At 36.3% G+C, this 18,200-nt stretch overlaps 1 protein-coding gene across 4 annotated transcripts in view; it reads right to left on the bottom strand.

The window, feature by feature from the left end:
- Positions 1-18,200, bottom strand: part of PEX5L (peroxisomal biogenesis factor 5 like) — a 353,835-nt gene that overhangs the window by 312,691 nt on the left and 22,944 nt on the right. The window lies entirely within an intron of this gene.

Raw genomic sequence — 18,200 nt, 5'->3', positions numbered from 1 at the left:
ATAATATTAAAAAAGTAATTAAATTTATTAAAATCTATAGAAATCTGTTCTGACATAAAGTGAGTTTACACAATAATGATTTGAATTTAAAAATGAGGCATGTAAGATAATGCTCCAGCAAGTGCTACTGACCACTGATTTTATCCCAGTCAATGTCTCCCTTGACTATTTATACAGAGAATCTTATATTTTCTCTTCCACAAGAGATCTGACAATTTTAGTTATAAAGAGAGAGTGCTATTTGGAAGTGCCTTTCCAATTTGGAAGTAGTATTATCTGAATAGTAAGAGTTTAGAAAGGTCATCCTATAAATTTATTTTTTGCTCTTGAACCGCTTAAAAATACCTTGGCTGGAAAATTAAATCCTGAGAACCTAACCAGTCTTAGATCATAGAGACATCTGTTTAGAGACTTCTGTTGCTAGGTGTATAAATGGTCAAATTTAGTGAAAGCATTTCAGATATTTTCACAGGTTTATATTCATGATAGGCAAGCCAAATTCATTTTTAGTTATTGATTAAAATACTGTTTTTACCATTTGGTGAAATTTGGAAATAGAAATGAAGACAAATTGCATATAAAGGTTTTTAGTTAAGTTAAAGGAAACCACATATAGTTCATAAAATATTAAAATAATGTCCAGAAATACTGGGTATATTAATATGAATGAAAATGATACCAGTTCTACACTAGGACCCAAATACATACCAAACAAAATGAAATGGAAACCTGGTTCTGAGCTATTTTAACCTGCTGTTTTATTTTTTTTTTGCAGAGATTATCTTGCTGCATCAAAACTACCTGAATTTTTGTTATTATAAAAATGGCATCCCTGGGCTCCTCCCAAGATACTGAAATCAAATCACTGAATGGGGCTCTGGGAGCTGTCCTTTCAAAAGCACTGCAGGTGGATTCTCATGCATTCAAGCATAAATATCATCAACTTTGACAAAGCAGACTATCTTGCTGACTTCATCAACTGTTTGATCCGAATCACTCTATAAGGACTTGAATAAAATAAATGCAAAATACAGACAAGAATTACCTAAAACTTAGGGATTTCAGATAAATCAGACTAGTTAAAATTTTGCTTGGCATTTTTGTAAATGTAAGATATAAATCAATTTTAAGAAATCTGCTAAAGACTTAAATAAATGTTTTTAAAATAAAATTTTAGTTCATGAACATTTTTTTCTTATTGTGCTAATGTTTTAGCATAAAACAGTAACTTTTTCCACAGTATATATAGAAGGAGAGTGTAATCTTTCTGATTGGAAGAGAAATAATGTGTTAAAAATAGGCATTGAGAATGGTGAAATTATAATGAATTACTCTGTATTAAATTGCTATTTCTTAGAACAGAAAGATAAAATTGAAAATCACTGTTATTTTGAGTCAAAACAAATCAAACAAATTAAGAAGTCTTAAGACAAATGAATTTTGAATCTCAAGACAAGTGAAATGAATTGGTGAGTTCTAATTTACTCCTAGCACAAGCATGTTTTCCTTTCTCACCTGTTCAAAACTGAAATTCTTACAAATGTGATATGTCATTATTAGACATGAAATATCTAGGCATAAGGGCATCTATCTTACCATGTTTATCTTTAAGAAGCCTCTTGCTATTGTTATTAATTCAGACTTTTTCAACACAGCTTCAATCAAATGAGAAAAGATTACCCAGTTTTCCCTTGAAATGATACTCATTGATGAATTCATTGCTCTCAGGTTGTTCTGTGCTTCAACCTTGAGTAATTAACAAAACCTCTCTGCTTTAATTGCTAATCTTTCCCTTAATGGCAGTCAATGACATTTTTAATTAATTACTTCAGCAACCTCATTTCCATTCATATCAAGGTCTTACATTCTACTCACTGCTTCCTTATTTATTAATTGTTTTTGTTACTAGTGTACCTAAACTTAATCCCTGAAGTAGTGAAAAAACATACAAGGTCAAAAGCATGTCCTAAACCTGTGGAGATAAACATACATAATTTTTTTTTTTTTTTAAGTATCAAAGTTAGAGGAAGATGGTGCAAGGACCACTGGGAAAATTACAGAAAGTGGAAATTAACTCTCAAATCACATTTACCAATAGCAAGACTCTTTGGGGGCCATTCTCTGGCTTTTTTATTCAATTCAACAGCTGATTTTTAGAATGGAATGTTGGGATTAATCTGTTTGCTTACTTCAGATTAATCATATAATCGCCAAAGAGTGACTTCATTTCATTGTGTATAAACAGTGTTGATGGGTAAGTGATAATTTTACTCATTGCTATTTCCATTTGGTTAAGGAAATTTCCAGTTTTTAGTTTACTCTTCCCATTCATCAGAACTTAATCTTTGCATATTATTCTTTCTCTTCTACATCTTGGTTATAAGTATTGAGATAGTCTGCAGATAGTATTTCCTTATGGATTCACTTACTAAAAAATAAGGAACAGCTACAACGTGTAGGTGTGGGCGGTTGCATACAGATCATATTCCTTAACTTTTGTTATAGTTTTTGATTTTGGGTTCTATCTTGTTATATGCCCTCATAAAGCCAAACATTTTAATACTTTTTCACAATTTTGGTTTTATGTCTACCTTTTACCATTTGCTTATCATTTAGTTACTTATGTTTATCTTTACTCAAAAAAGGATTTTAAATAGTTTCACAAAATTAAGCAATCAAACAAGCAAACAATATTTTAAAAAACAGAAAGAGAGGAAAACCAGTTAAAAGAACTGAGTGAGTAGATTGTAGGAATCCATCATGTTATTTAGATGAAATTCTCACTAGACTTAGATCTCTGAAAATGTGGGAAAATAAATTGAATTTTATGATCTTTACTGCTCTTTTAAAGCTAAGGAGATCACATCTTTGCTCAAACTCTTCTGATAGTTATTTTTTTTATCATATTTAGAGTAAAACTCCAAAGTCCTTATGGTTTAGACTTGCATTGTTCAATACAGTAAGTTCATTACATATATCTGTGATGAACTACTGTACTGAACAATACAAGTTAAACTAAAATTCAGTTTCTCAGTTACAGAAGCCAAATGTGCTCAATATGCCACATGTGGTCATTGCCGCAGTGTTTTGGGCACTGTGGCTACTGTTTTGGGCATATAATATATGGACATTTTCATCATGGCAGCAAGTTTAGTTGAGCAGAGCTCATCTAGAAGTCTCTGCCTGATCTGGCCTTTGCTTGCCTTGGTGACTTTACTCTTTACTTTTTTCTACCTGCTCACTCAATTCTAGCAACAAATGGCCCCTTGCTGGTCAGACATTCCAAACTGGTCCTGCCTCAGGGCCCTCCCACCTGCTATTCCATCCATCTAAAACACTGTTCCTCCAGATAGTCACATCTCACTTTAGGTCTCTGCTCAAGGCACCTCCTTGGAGAGGGCTAATCTAAATATCATCCAAATTATTCTTTATGCTCTTATCCTGCCTTATTTTTCTTTTCAGCATTTGTCACTCCATTATATCGTTTGGTCTTTTTTCCCCATCACTCTCTCATTGGAATCTAATTTCCATGAGATCAAGGTCTTTGTTTGGTTTACTTCCACATGCCTGACCTACCGCAGGTGCTCGGTAAATGCTTGTTTACTCCAGTGCTTCTCCACAGAGGGTGACTTTTGTCCCCAGGGGATATTTAGCAATGTCGAGAGAGAGTTTTGACTGTCAGAACTGGGAGGATGCTACTGGCATCTAGTGGGTGGATGGGAGGGATGCTGCTGCACATCCTACAATGCACAGGGATGCTTGCACAACACAGAATTACTGGGCCTACAATGTTAATGGTGCTGGTGCTGAGAAAATTGTGTTGACTCTATTAATTATCCACTGAGAATATATAACAATTACTCTGATGGGGCAAGACTGAATCACAGGTGTGGTTTACAAATGACTCAGCAACTAAATATTTTCTCCTAGTTCATTTACATTTAAGGCAAATGAAATTATGTCTAATATTGATATTCTTCAGCTAACTTCTTTCTCATCTTTACACTTTTTCATCTGTATGCAATCTTATACTTTCATTTATATAAAAATGCCATTTCACTTAACTTCAATAATACCCTATTTTTCGTCTTTGCCATATCCCATTGTCCTTTTCTGTGTATATTTTGTGACATTAACGATTACTAATTTTGTATAATTCACTGAAGTATTTTAAAAAACTCCTTTAACATGACTCCTTTTAAATCTTCCATATGAGCTGGGTTAAATAATAACAGAAAATTGGCAAGGAGTAGTGGACAATAGGGGGCTTCCCAGGTGGCACGAGTGGTAAGAACCTGCCTGCCAATGCAGGAGACTTAAGAGATGAAGCTTTGATTTCTGGGTCAGAAGGTCCCCTGGAGGAGGGCATGGCAACCCATTCCAGTATTCTTGCCTGGAGAATACCATGGACAGAGGAGTCTGGCAGGCGACAGTCCATAGGGTTGCAAAGAGCTGGACACGGCAGAAGTGACTTAGTGCACACACACACAAGTGGACAACAGGACACTAGTGTCTAGTAGCTGGTCAATAGGACACCTGTCTTCAACACAGGCTCTTCCACTGATCAGCTTATGCGTACTTGAGCGAGATAAGTCATTTAAATAAAGTGTAAAAGTGACGCACTCACACAGGACTGGACACGGTAAAAGACTGCATACATCCACATCTTCCCTTCTGTCCAGTCAATACTCTGTGAACTAGATGAAACTAAAAACTTCTTTGGTGATCGCCACCTAAAACAGGGTTATGTCAGTGACAGTGTACTATTGAAATCTAGATCATGATGCTTCTAAAAACTCTCTGGAAAATGAAACTTCAAAAGTAAAGTTGAATTAGAAGTTTCATCGTATCTTTCTTTTTTTTTTAGTTTCAGCTCATTGATTTCTTTTTTTTTTAAATATAAATTTATTTAATTGGAGGCTAATTACTTTACAATATTGTATTGGTTTTGCCATACACCTACATGAATCCGCCACAGGTGTACACCTGTTCCCCTTCCAGAACCCCCCTCCCCCTTCCCTCCCCATACCATCCCTCTGGGTCATCCCAGTGCACCAGCCCCAAGCATCCTGTATCCTGCATTGAACCTGGACTGGCAATTCGTTTCACATATGATATTTTACATGTTTCAATGCCATTCTCCCAAATCATCCCACCCTTACCCTCTCCCACAGAGTCCAAAAGACTGTTCTATACATCTGTGTCTCTTTTGCTGTCTCGCATACAGGGTTATCGTTACCATCTTTCTGAATTCCATATATATGCATTAGTATACTGTATTGGTGTTTTTCTTTCTGGCTTGCTTCACTCTGTATAATAGGCTCCAGTTTCATCCATCTCATTAGAACAGATTCAAATGTATTCTTTTTAATGGTTGAGTATTATACCATTGTGTATATGTACCACAACTTTCTTATCCGTTCGTCTGCTGATGGACATCTAGGTTGCTTCCATGTCCTGGCTATTATAAACAGTGTTGCGATGAACATTGGGGTACACGTGTCTCTTTCAATTCTGGTTTCCTCGGTGTGTATGCCCAGCGGTGGGATTGCTGGGTCGTATGGCAGTTCTATTTCCAGTTTTTTAAGGAATCTCCACACTGTTCTCCATAGTGGCTGTACTAGTTTGCATTCCCACTAACAGTGTAAGAGGGTTCCCTTTTCTCCACACCCTCTCCAGCATTTATTGCTTGTAGACTTCTGGATTGCAGCCATTCTGACTGGTGTGAAATGGTACCTCATTGTGGTTTTGATTTGCATTTCTCTGATAATGAGTGATGTTGAGCATCTTTTCATGTGTTTGTTAGCCATCTGTATGTCTTCTTTGGAGAAATGTCTATTTAGTTCTTTGGCCCATTTTTTGACTGGGTCGTTTATTTTTCTGGAATTGAGTTGCAGGAGTTGCTTGTAGGTTGAGATTAATTCTTTGTCAGTTGCTTCATTTGCTATTATTTTCTCCATTCTGAAGGCTGTCTTTTCACCTTGCTTACAGTTTCCTTTGTTGTGCAGAAGCTTTTAAGTTTAATTAGGTCCCATTTGTTTATTTTTACTTTTATTTCCAATCTTCTGGGAGGTGGGTCATAGAGGATCCTGCTGTGATTTATGTTGGAGAGTATTTTGCCTATGTTCTCCTCTAGGAGTTTTATAGTTTCGGGTCTTACATTTAGATCTTTAATCCATTTTGAGTTTATATTTGTGTATGGTGTTAGAAAGTGTTCTAGTATCATTCTTTTACAAGTGGTTGACCAGTTTTCCCAGCACCACTTGTTAAAGAGATTGTCTTTTCTCCATTGTATATTCTTGCCTCCTTTGTCAAAGATAAGGTGTCCATAGGTGCATGGATTTATCTCTGGGCTTTCTATTTTGTTCCATTGATCTATATTTCTGTCTTTGTGCCAGTACCATGCTGTCTTGATGACTGTGGCTTTGTAGTAGAGCCTGAAGTCAGGCAGGTTGATTCCTCCAGTTCCATTCTTCTTTCTCAAGATTGCTTTGGCTATTTGAGGTTTTTTGTATTTCCATACAAATTGTGAAATTATTTGTTCATTGTATACTTCTGTTGTGGAGAGAAAAGCTTTATTTATTTATTTATTAATATAAATGTATTTATTTTAATTGGAGGCTAATTACTTTACAATATTGTATTGGTTTTGCCATACATTGACATGAATCCGCCGGTGATTTAGCTCTTCAGAGCAGATGGCTTCATTATCTTAAAACATGTCAAATTATACTAATTATCAAAAAAAGGGCAATGTAAGGTATATTGTAAGAAAATGGTAGCATCTATCCTGAAAAGATGACTGGGGAAATGCATGTGACTTATGGTTACTAAGATTCAGAAGTTGCCAGGCATTTTGATAATGTTGATAATGTGATCTTTTCCTTCCCATTTTTTACCATTATAGAGAGTTACAAAGAGCATTATTTTGTAGGCCTGTATGATACTTTGCTTAAGTGATTTTAAAGGAAATAAAATACTTGATTTTGAATGCAAATAAGACGCAGTTTGGTAATGCAGTCTTTTACTTTTTACGACTGAACTGTAAGTTTCAAGTTTTGAGTGATCCCTTACTCACTCTTTCATCTCTTTCCTCCTCTCCCTTCTCTTTTTACCCTTTTCAAATAAATGACAACAGACCACATTTGAAGGGCTGTTGTTTAAATTCCAGAAGACTGAAAAGAGTAAGAGTTTCTCAAAGGCAAAAAGCAACCAGGCACTGAATTTTAGAAGACAAGAATGATGATGAGCACAGCTTATTTGCACTGCCTGTTTGAAAAGAAACCATAAAATTCAATATCTAACTTGGCAGCTGGAATCCTCATAGAAAGAAAACAATCTTGCCCCCTTAATTTTATTTTCTCCTCCCATCATCTCATGGCAATTTGCTTAGTGGAAGAGAATCATGGAGCCTAAAATAACTTAATCCTTAAATGGCTTTATATCCATCACCTTCATGGTAATTCCATTTGCCCCAGGTTTGGTACACAGTCCCTCACACAGTAGTGATACAATCTGTAATTAGACTTAAAAACTACTCTGAGACGAGCAAGGAAGAAAAGGATTCCCAATATATTTGTAAATGTTATGATAATTGACAGGTACTTTGTCTTATTGATATTTTAATGCTAATGTCTATCAATCAAGATGCATTTACAGTTACTGGAACACTAGCATAAAGCAATGTACAATCTTTTTATGAGAAAGAGGCAAATAATTTCCCTGTCTCATCATCTCTATCACAATGAACTCATAATAGAGACTTTATTATATAGACATAAATAAGTAAAAGGAAAGCAACAACCCCAAACTGGTAGGTTTTCTTTTGGATGCACTGCAATTTAAGCCTAATATCTTCTTTAGAAGAATTATCTGATTACAGTACTCACCAAGAAGAATGATGTTTAAAATGTTGACCCTGGTTGGTTCAGGTAGTACAAAAAAAGATTGAATTATGTTTATGTTTAACATACTTGGTGAGATGAGGACATAAAATAAAGACAAAAGTTTTTAACATGGAGTAAATAAAAAAATTAATGATCTTCATTTTATGGAATACATATTATTCAAAAGAATGGTAAATTCCAGCATATGGAATATATAGTATACATGGGAAAATAAATTAGCTACGGCAGTCTTTTTAAAACGATTTTTAGTAAAGATTTCCTGACTTTATATGATAAGCTATTCTTTTGAATGCAGAGTTAATTTTAAAATATATATCTCTGAATCACAATTAAAAATGAAGTATTTATTCCATGGATCTAAAAAGAATAGATTTCCATTCACAATTACATTACTAAGAGAATTTCTTTTTTAATTATTCAGCAATCTTCAGAAAGAAATTGCGAATAGTTCTCAATTGAGCTTTCAGTATTTTTCACAGCAGTACTTTTTTCCAGATTGTTTTAATTTTAGGAAGAATGATCAGCTTTGTTCCGCTGAGTAAATCTGTATTTATTTTTATATAATTTAACATGTAAGAATGACTTTATACAAATATTAAACTATAAATGCTTGGTTATTAACAAAAAAAAATGCACAACCATGTATTGTCCATGATATATTTAGTCATATTCAAGTCATGTTCAAATATTAAATGCACCATGTATGAGTGTAAGTCTCTGTATCTGTTCATGCATGTGTGCGCTTAAGATTCTCAATACTTTAATTTTTTTCATCTTCAGATTAGGTCTTAGTAACTCAAGATGATGGCAAAGAACATTTTTTTGGATAAAATAATACTCAGCTTACCTTTAACAATACATAAGTTTATAAGTTCTACTATGTTTAAAATTTTTACTTTTATTATAAAATTCCTAAATTCACATCTTAATGTTTAATTTTATCATTTTAATATTGTTTTCCATAATTTTTAGATCACTTGCTAAAACTATTAGTCTTGATTCTACTTGGTATCTTTAACCATGGCTTGGAACTCTGAAGCATTCCCTCAGAACTTTACTTCTGGAGAGAGCTAAGTTCAATATGTGACATGCTTAGTAGAATGCCTATTATATAGTAAGCATCCTGTAAAGGTTGATTGTTTGATATCCCCTCATTCTTCTCTTTGGAATTGCCCCACTCTCTCCTCACCAGCCTTCTGGCCTCCACTTTCACACTCTTCCCCAAATCCATTCTCCATTGCTGCAGTGCTGTATCCCTTGCTTACCCTCCATAGCTCCCCATTGCCCTCAGCACCAAGTCCATAATCTTCATCATGGCTCACAAAGCCTCATACCAAGTGGACCCTGCCCATTTGTCCTCTCTTATCCCTCATATTCAACTTGTGAGCCATGGCCACATTTTCATTGCTTTCTTTCTCCAGCCTCGGGGTGAGGGGGCATACTTTCCCCCTTCCCTCACTAACTCCAGCACATTGCTTAGGTCTCAGTGAGGATATTCTTCTAAAAAGCCCCTTCTGATCTTACATTCCCACTCAGGTAGGGTACAGGGCCCTTCCCTGTGCTTTAGCATGTATCTGCCTTCTCTAGGAGGCTCTGAAGCCCACAGCTGCCTCTGGCTTCTCAGTTCCTAGCACTTGTAAGGGATATGACAGATAATTGGAATGACATGTAATTATGATTTCACAGTATCCTGAGGATATTCACCTCACTTACAGAAAGAAGACCCCAGGAAAAGTGACTTAAAATTAATAATTATCATATTGTGGATGATTTTGTATTTCCATCTTTCTTTATAGACCCAATTATCTGCAATGATTATGTATGACTTTTATTATTAGAAAAAAAATCTTAATTTTTAATTGCCTTAAGTTTTGTTGAACTTCTCCAGTACTCTTGCCTGGAAAATCTCATGGACAGAGGAGCCTGGTGGGCTGCAGTCCATGGGATCGCTGAGAGTTGGACATGACTGAGCGACTTAACTTTCACTTTTCACTTTCATGCATTGGAGAAGGAAATGGCAACGCACTCCAGTGTTCTTGCCTGGAGAATCCCAGGGACGGGGGAGCCTGGTGGGCTGCCGTTTATGGGGTCGCACAGAGTCGGACACGACTGAAGCGACTTAGCAGCAGCAGCAGCAGTGAGTCTGTTTACCATTTTCCATTGGGAACTGCAGAACTGCCAGTATAGACTGATGACATTGAAAAATCTTAGCATCATTGGATGGGAAATATGATAACACATCCAAGTTTATGTCCTTGAAGAGTCTGAGAGCAGAATGAAAATTAATGAAATGCATTTTATGTTTTCTGTGGCATGTCAGCAGGTCTCTCTAAGGAAATTAACAGTTGAGGAAGGAATCATCCTTCTGATTCTGTGCTTCAATTAAGGGACAATGTATGTGACTTTAGGGCTGAGATTAGGCAAAGAAAGGAGACTCAAAATCTCCAAATCACAAGCATGCAGAGCTATTACTTTAATTAAAATTTAAAAAACAAATTAACAGATTATAGTTTCCAGAAAGCATGCTGGAAATTTAAATCTGGGAACTTATTTAAAAAAAAAAATAAACTATAGAAAGTAATCTGGCTTAATAGAGGCTAAACTCTTAAGTCATACAAGGATAGTCTTAAAAATACAAATAAAAATGTGCTCCATCTTAAATGACCTTACTGAAAAAATAAGACAAATCTTTCTATTAAATCCTTTTTTCTTTTGGGAGAGGAAACAAACCAATCACCCTGAAATCTGAATTGGGATTATTATGGTGATTTTGATCTTGCAATTGCAGTTATTTCGCCAAGGCTCTTATTTCATCCTTGTACTGTACTTACTACAATGTGCTCGCTACATGTAAACATCAGTGTGTTCTTTCTATTATTTTAAAACCATTTTACAGCATCAACATTGAGTACAAATGTGAATAAGGTATAATATATTCCTTTCAAGTAAGGGATCTGGGAGGTGAACACAAATAACAATAACCCACTTGTAAAAGTGCCATGAGAAAGGAAAGGATGAAGTGCTATGGGGATTCTGGGTGGAAAAGTCTCTGTCTTCTTTCTTAGCAGAGCCCTGGAGAAATGCTTTGCTGAAAGAAGAGTTGGCTCTGTAACCCCCTTGAGGACAGGACCATACCTCATTCATCTTTGTATTCTTTGCTGCTAACACTCCAATAAATGCTTGTTTAATAATATTGTACACAAGTGGGTGGACTCCGGAGCCAGATTTTCTGGGCTCAAATCCCATCTTTGCTGAGTTAGAGAATAAGCTGCTGGAAGTTAATTGTAATATACAGAAAATGTGTTTCTCCAAAATAAGATTTTGTTTTTGTCTTTGTTTTTAAATTATGAGGTAATGTTATATATGGTCTGTTCTCAGTAAGAAGAATAAGCTCCATTCATGGTAGGCATCCATACTTATACAGTGAGTTGTTCTTTAAAGAGATAATTATCCTATATTACTAAAAATCCAAACAAAGCAACAACCCTGATGTCTTACTGTATTGAACTATAATTTTAGAGTTGGAGGGATCCTTTGACCATTCTGTACATTAATTTCCTCTCTATTCAGGTGAGCAAACCAACTTATAGAGAGGATTCTAGTTAGAAGAAAGAAGGCAATGATAAGAAAGATTTGAAACAAACTGTTGGGACTTTTGTCTTGACACATAGACACAAGTAGTGTATAATATAAATAAAAATGTAGAATGAATAAGCAACACGTGAAATTATAGAAAAATATAACGGAGGTATTAGAGTTTAAGTTTACAGAGCCAGAAGAATAATGGCTAACAGTGGTTTAGACAACAAAAAGGCATGAGTAAATTGAGGAAAAAATATTATTTTCCATAAAATGCAAGAAGCAAAGACAATAATACCACCACCATGACTACCATGTCCTTAATTCTATCTTTCATTTTATTCTAGTATTTCTTTTATTTTTATTTTTTTTTAAATTTTTTTAAAATTTTATTTTATTTTTAAACTTTACATAATTGTATTAGTTTTGCCAAATATCAAAATGAATCCGCCACAGGTATACATGTGTTCCCCATCCTGAACCCTCCTCCCTCCTCCCTCCCCATACCATCCCTCTGGGTTGTCCCAGTGCATCTCAAGGGCAACCCCAATGTTTAAAGAATCTGCCTGCCAATGCAGGAGATGCATGTTTGATCTCTGGGTCCGGAAGATCCTCTGGAGAGGGAAATGGCAACCCATCCAAAATTCTTGCCTTTGGAAATCTCATGGACAAAGGAGCCTGGGCTACAGTCCGTGGGGTCACCAAAGAGTCGGACATGACTTAGTGACTAAACAACAACAATCTCAATCTCTTCCCTAGGAAAATGTGAAAGGTCATACCACTGAGAGGAATGACTTTGACTGACAGTTAAATCATAGCATTCACAGTTTGACACTGTTATTTCTAATGTTCATAGTTTCATTGAGTTAGACAAGGCGGTGGTCCAAGTGATCAGATTGGTTAGTTTTCACAGCCTTGTCTAACTCAATGAAACTACGAATCATGCCGTGTAGGGCCACCCAAGACAGACGGGTCATGGTGGAGAGTTCTGACAAAACGTGGTCCACTAGAGAAGAGAATGGCAAACCACTTCAGTATTCTTGCCTTGAGAACCCCATGAACAGTATGAAAAGGCAAAAAGATAGGACACTGAAAGATGAACTCCCCAGGTCGGTAGGTGGCCAATATGCTACTGGAGATCAGTGGAGAAATAACTCCAGAAAGAATGAAGAGACAGAGTCAAAGCAAAAACAACAACCTGTTGTGGATGTGACTGGTGATAGAAGCAAGGTCCGATGCTGTAAAGAGCAGTATTGTATTAGGAACCTGGAATGTTAGGTCCATGAATCAAGGCAAATTGGAAGTGGTCAGACAGGAGATAGCAAGAGTCAACATCAACATTCTAGGAATCAGCGAACTAAAATGGGCTGGAATGGGTGAATTTAACTCAGATGACCATTATATCTACTACTGTGGGCAAGAATCCCTTAGAAGAAATGGAGTAGCCCTTATAGTCAACAAAAGAGTCCAAATAGCAGTACTTGGGTGCAATCTCAAAAACGACAGAATGATCTCTGTTCATTTCCAAGGCAAACCATTCAATATCACAGTAATCCAAGTCTATGCTCTGACCAGTAGTGCTGAAGAAGCTCAAGTTGAACAGTTTTATGAAGACCTACAAGATCTTTTAGAATTAACCCCCCAAAAAGATGTGCTTTTCATTAAGGGGAATGGAATGCAAAAGTAGGAAGTCAAGAAATGCCTGAAGTAACAGGCAAATTTGGCCTTGGAGTACAGAATGAACAAGGGCAAAGGCCAATAGAGTTTTGCAAAGAGAACACACTGATCATAGCAAACACCTTCTCCCAACAACACAAGAGGAGACTCTACACATGAACATCACCAGATGGTCAATACTGAAATCAGATTGATTATATTTTTTGCAGCCAAAGATAGAGAAGCTCTATATAGTCAGCAAAATAAGACCAGGAGCTGACTGTGTCTCAGATCATGAACTTCTTATTGCCAAATTCAGACTTAAATTGAAGAAATGGGGAAAATCACTAGACCATTCAGGTATGACCTAAATCAAACCCCTTGCAATTATACAGTGGTAGTGAGAAATTGATTCAAAGGATTAGTGAGAAATAGATTCAAGGCACTCTGATAGAGACAGTGCCTGAAGAACTATGGACAGAGGTTCATGACATTGTACAGGAGGCAGTGATCAAGACCATCCCCAAGAAAAAGAAATGCAAAAAGGCAAAATGGTTGTCTGAGGAGGCCTTACAAATAGCTGTGAAAAGAGAAGTGAAAGGCAAAAGAGAAAAGGAAAGATACACCTATTTGAATGCAGAGTTCCAAAGAATAGCAAGGAGAGATAAGAAAGCCTTCCTCTGAGATCAATGGCAAGAAATAGAAGAAAACAATAGAATAGGAAACACTAGAGATCTCTTCAAGAAATGAGAGATACCAAGGGAACATTTCATGCAAAGATGGGCACAATAAAGGACAGAAATGGTATGGACCTAACAGAAGCAGAAGATATTAAGAAGAGGTGGCAAGAATACACAGAAGAACTGCACAAAAAAGATCTTCACAACCCAGATAATCACGATGGTATGATCACTCACCTAGAGGCAGACATCCTGGAATGCAAAGTCAAGTGGGCCTTAAGAAGTATCATTATGAATAAAGCTAATGGAGGTGATGCAATTCCAGTTGAGCTATTTCAAATCCTGGAAGATGATGCTGTGAATGTGCTGCACTCCATATGCCAGCCAATTTGGAAAACTCAGCAGTGGCCACAGGACTGGAAAACATCAGTTTTCATTTCAATCCCAAGGGAAGGCAATGTCAAGAATGTTCAAACTGCAGCACAATTTCACTCATCTCACACAGTAGCAAAGTAATGCTCAAAATTCTCAAAGTTAGGCTTCAACAGTACATGAACTGTGAATTTCCAAATGTTCAAGCTGGATTAGAAAAGGCACAGGAACCAGAGAGCAAACTGCCAACATCTGTTGGATCATCGAAAAAGCAAGAGAGATCCAGAAAAACATCTATTTCTGCTTTATTGACTATGCCAAAGCCTTTGACTGTGTGGATCACAACAAACTGTGGAAAATTCTTCAAGAGATGGGAATACCAGACCACCTGACCTGCCTCTTGAGAGATCTGTATGCAGTTCAGAAAGCAACAGTTAGAACTAGAGATGGAACAGGCTGGTTCCAAATAGAGAAAAGAGTACTTTAAGGCTGTATATTGTCACCCTGCTCATTTAACTTATATGCAGAGTACATCATGAGAAACGCTGGGCTGGATGAAGCACAAGCTGGAATCAAGATTGCCGGGAGAAATATCAGTAACCTCAGATATGCAGATGACGCCACCTTTATGGAAGAAAGAGAAGAACTAAAGAGCCTTTTGATGAAAGTGAAAGAGGAGAATGAAAATTTGGCTTAAAACTCAACATTCAGAAAACTAAGATCATGGCATCTGGTCCCATCACTTCATGGAAAATAGATGGGGAAACAGTGGAAACAGTATCAGACTTTATTTTTTGGGGCTCCAAAATCACTGCAAATGGTGATTGCAGCCATGAAATTAAAAGATGCTTGCTCCTTGGAAGAAAAGTTATGACCAACCTAGACAGCGTATTAAAAAGCAGAGACATTTCTTTGCCAACAAAGGTCAGTGTAGTCAAAGCTATGGTTTTCCAGTAGTCATGTATGGATGTGAGAGTTGTCCTATAAAGAAAGCTGAGTGCTGAAGAATTGATGCTTTTGATCTGTGACGTTGGAAAAGACTCTTGAGAGTCCCTTGGACTGCAAGGAGATCCAACCAGTCCATCCTAAAGGAAATCAGTCCTGGATATTCATTAGAAGAACTGATGCTGAAGCTGAAACTCCAATCCTTTGGCCACCTGATATAAAGAGCTGACTCATTTGAAAAGACCCTGATGCTGGGAAAAGTTGAAGATGGAAGGAGAAGGGGATGACAGAGGATGAGATGGTTGGATGGCATCACCAACTCAATGGACATGAGTTTGAGTAAACTCTGGGAGTTTGTGATGGACACAGAGGCCTGGTGTGCTGCAGTCCATGGGGCTACAAAGAGTCAGACATGACTGAGTGACTGAACTGAATTGAACTAAACAGTTTTTACAAATATAAGTAATTTTGCACTTACCATCTGGGTTGTTTTTTTTTTGTCAATCGATATCTAAACCAATGGGACTCCTGAAGAATAAAGCACCTCTGATTCATGAAGAAAATTACTTAAGATCTTATTACTAAAATTTTTACTGTAGAATGAGTAATATTTATCAACATGTATATTTATATAAATATATGTTTATATATGAAGCTATTTTTCCACAATGAAATTTTATACTGGGTTAACTTCTATAAAAGATTTTCTCTAGTGGGTAAATTACTGTGTTGTGATAAAAGGAAAAAAATTCTGTTTATACATTTGAGACTAAGATTTTGTATTGAGGGAATTGGGAGAATATTCTACCACTAGATTTTTGACTTATGAATAGCTTTAAGTGGCAGTTTCTATTGAAATTCAACATTTACTTATCCCCAGGCAGAAATATCTTTAATAATTTTCTCTCTGCTGTTTTGGGAAAGGGACATTTTTCCCTACATAACATCTAGGGTATGAAATAACACCAAAAAAATAAAAAAGGAAAAAGAATATGTGGATTATTCTTAGTAATATGGATTACTAATTCAGGCCCCAGGATACCGTCACAGACTTCTCTTCCCTTACACATTTCTCAAATGTGTTTTAAACCTGTGGTTAGTAAAAAGCTACCGTTTTCAACCAAGAAAAAAGTTTTAAACTATTATATTTGATTGGGAACTGTTTTTTGATACTTACTATAAAACAGTGTAAATATGGTCTACTAATTTACTCTCAAACTGAGTGTACTGCTTTTGTAAGTCATGTGCAACTAAGCCATATTTTTAAATGCTTATTTTCCATGTACTTCACATTTAATTATACTGCCTTGTGAAAATTCTTGAACTATTTTTTTTATTTAATTTAAGTTGGATTTTGCTATGTAAGGTTTCTTGTGTCTTTTTACATAAATTAAAACTCTCTAAGGAGAGGGAGTATCATAGAGCTTTGTTTTTATAAAAAGAGGTGGTCAAAAATATTTGATAATGAATGAATGAGCATTTACTTCTATCAGCATGACTTAGGTACACACCTTCAGAAATGTTTAGTTTAAGAGAAAAGAATCAGGTTTCAAAATAAAGAAAAAGTAAGATGAAAAATGAAGACTTGGGGTGGGTGGATATCAGATTTGCTGAAGAGATCTATTTCTTATCCTGCTATGTTTCTCAGATTTTATTTTAGCATCCACAGCTTGAAAATCAGATAAGATTTCCTAGGAATGTGGCCAGGAAATAAATTGGATTTCAGTCATTTACATTTATTATGGTTGTACAATGCGTCAGGCACTGTATGGAACATATACATTCCACAAGAATGTCCTTTTCCTCCAAAGGCTGTGTTCTGATTTCACACCTACATACCATATACTTAATCTGAATAAAAACAAAACATATGTTCTAACTGCTGTTGTGAGTGGTTTTATACTTGCCGTTTTCCCATCATTTAGTAGGTCTGTGTTAACCTTATTATTAAATGGGCTGGAGTTGTTTTGGCCTGTGTGTAGTTCATGCAAGCATATTCTAAAGGAAATAACACTAATCGTAGGATTGGGAAGCTAGTCTTGGATTTGCCACTAATCAGCTGTAACTAACAATGACCAGAAATGCCAAGGAACTAACAATCTGTGCCTCTGTTAGTGACATGACTTGTCCTTCTGACTTGACAACAATATCATGAACATACACTATGATATAAATCAGAACATGATTTTCTTTTTTTAGTAAAAAGTTTCAGTTAAAGACAATGCAAACATTTGTGACTGTGCAGCTCTTTCCAAACTCGTCTTTTGTTTGGTCTGTTTTTAGGAGGAGAAGGAGAAGATCTTCAGTTGGCCTGGAGACCTTGTTCTCTGGGATAGGAGAGCACTGCCGCTCTAAACAGCAGCAATCACCTTACAGAAGGCTTGAGGCACAGCATTTAGACCATTGGCAGCAAGCTTGTCCTCCACGCCTGCCTGCCTGTCCTGGCTGGTGACATCTAGCTGCTCTGCTTCTCAAAGGGCTCCCCCTGCCTCTGGAAGACTCTTGGAAATTGTTGCAGATTCAGTCCATTCAAGTTGTCTGGGATTTCTCTTGTGATTCAGGACAGCACAGCTGTTTCTGGGTTGCCCTTTTAAAAAGGAATTTGGAGCCACAGAGATCAGTGTAACTAACACATATTATGGTCAGGAATGAATGGTCAATAAGAAGAAAGCATTTCTTTGAGCTCTGTGTATTTGGTGTCTATTTTAATTGTATGTATAAAGGGGTGGGAAGTGAGAAGGAAGAAGCAACAAATAATTTTTCCCCTACTAACTGGGGTAGCATCTTGTAAGCTGTGGAGAGGGCCTGAGAATGGATTGAATAGGCCATTTAAAACCACATGGAGTTGGGAATAAAGTTAAGAATTTGAACTCTCAGTCTCCTGATTTTAGTTTCTTTATGTGGATTGTAATTCAGTTGTACAATTATGCTAACTTAAAGGATGTATGAATAAATGCATATTCATCCCATTGGATCAGCTTTTTTGGTTCTCTAATAAATCAACATTATTAAAAAAAAACTTCCACTCCTCCAGATATTAAACTTGCTAGCTTCCTATAAA

The sequence above is a fragment of the Bos taurus genome, chromosome 1 (genome assembly GCF_002263795.3).
Source record: "Bos taurus isolate L1 Dominette 01449 registration number 42190680 breed Hereford chromosome 1, ARS-UCD2.0, whole genome shotgun sequence".
Classification (NCBI taxonomy): Eukaryota; Metazoa; Chordata; class Mammalia; order Artiodactyla; family Bovidae; genus Bos; species Bos taurus.
Note: the sequence above shows the minus strand (reverse complement) of the source record. Positions and strands in the feature narration are given on the sequence as shown.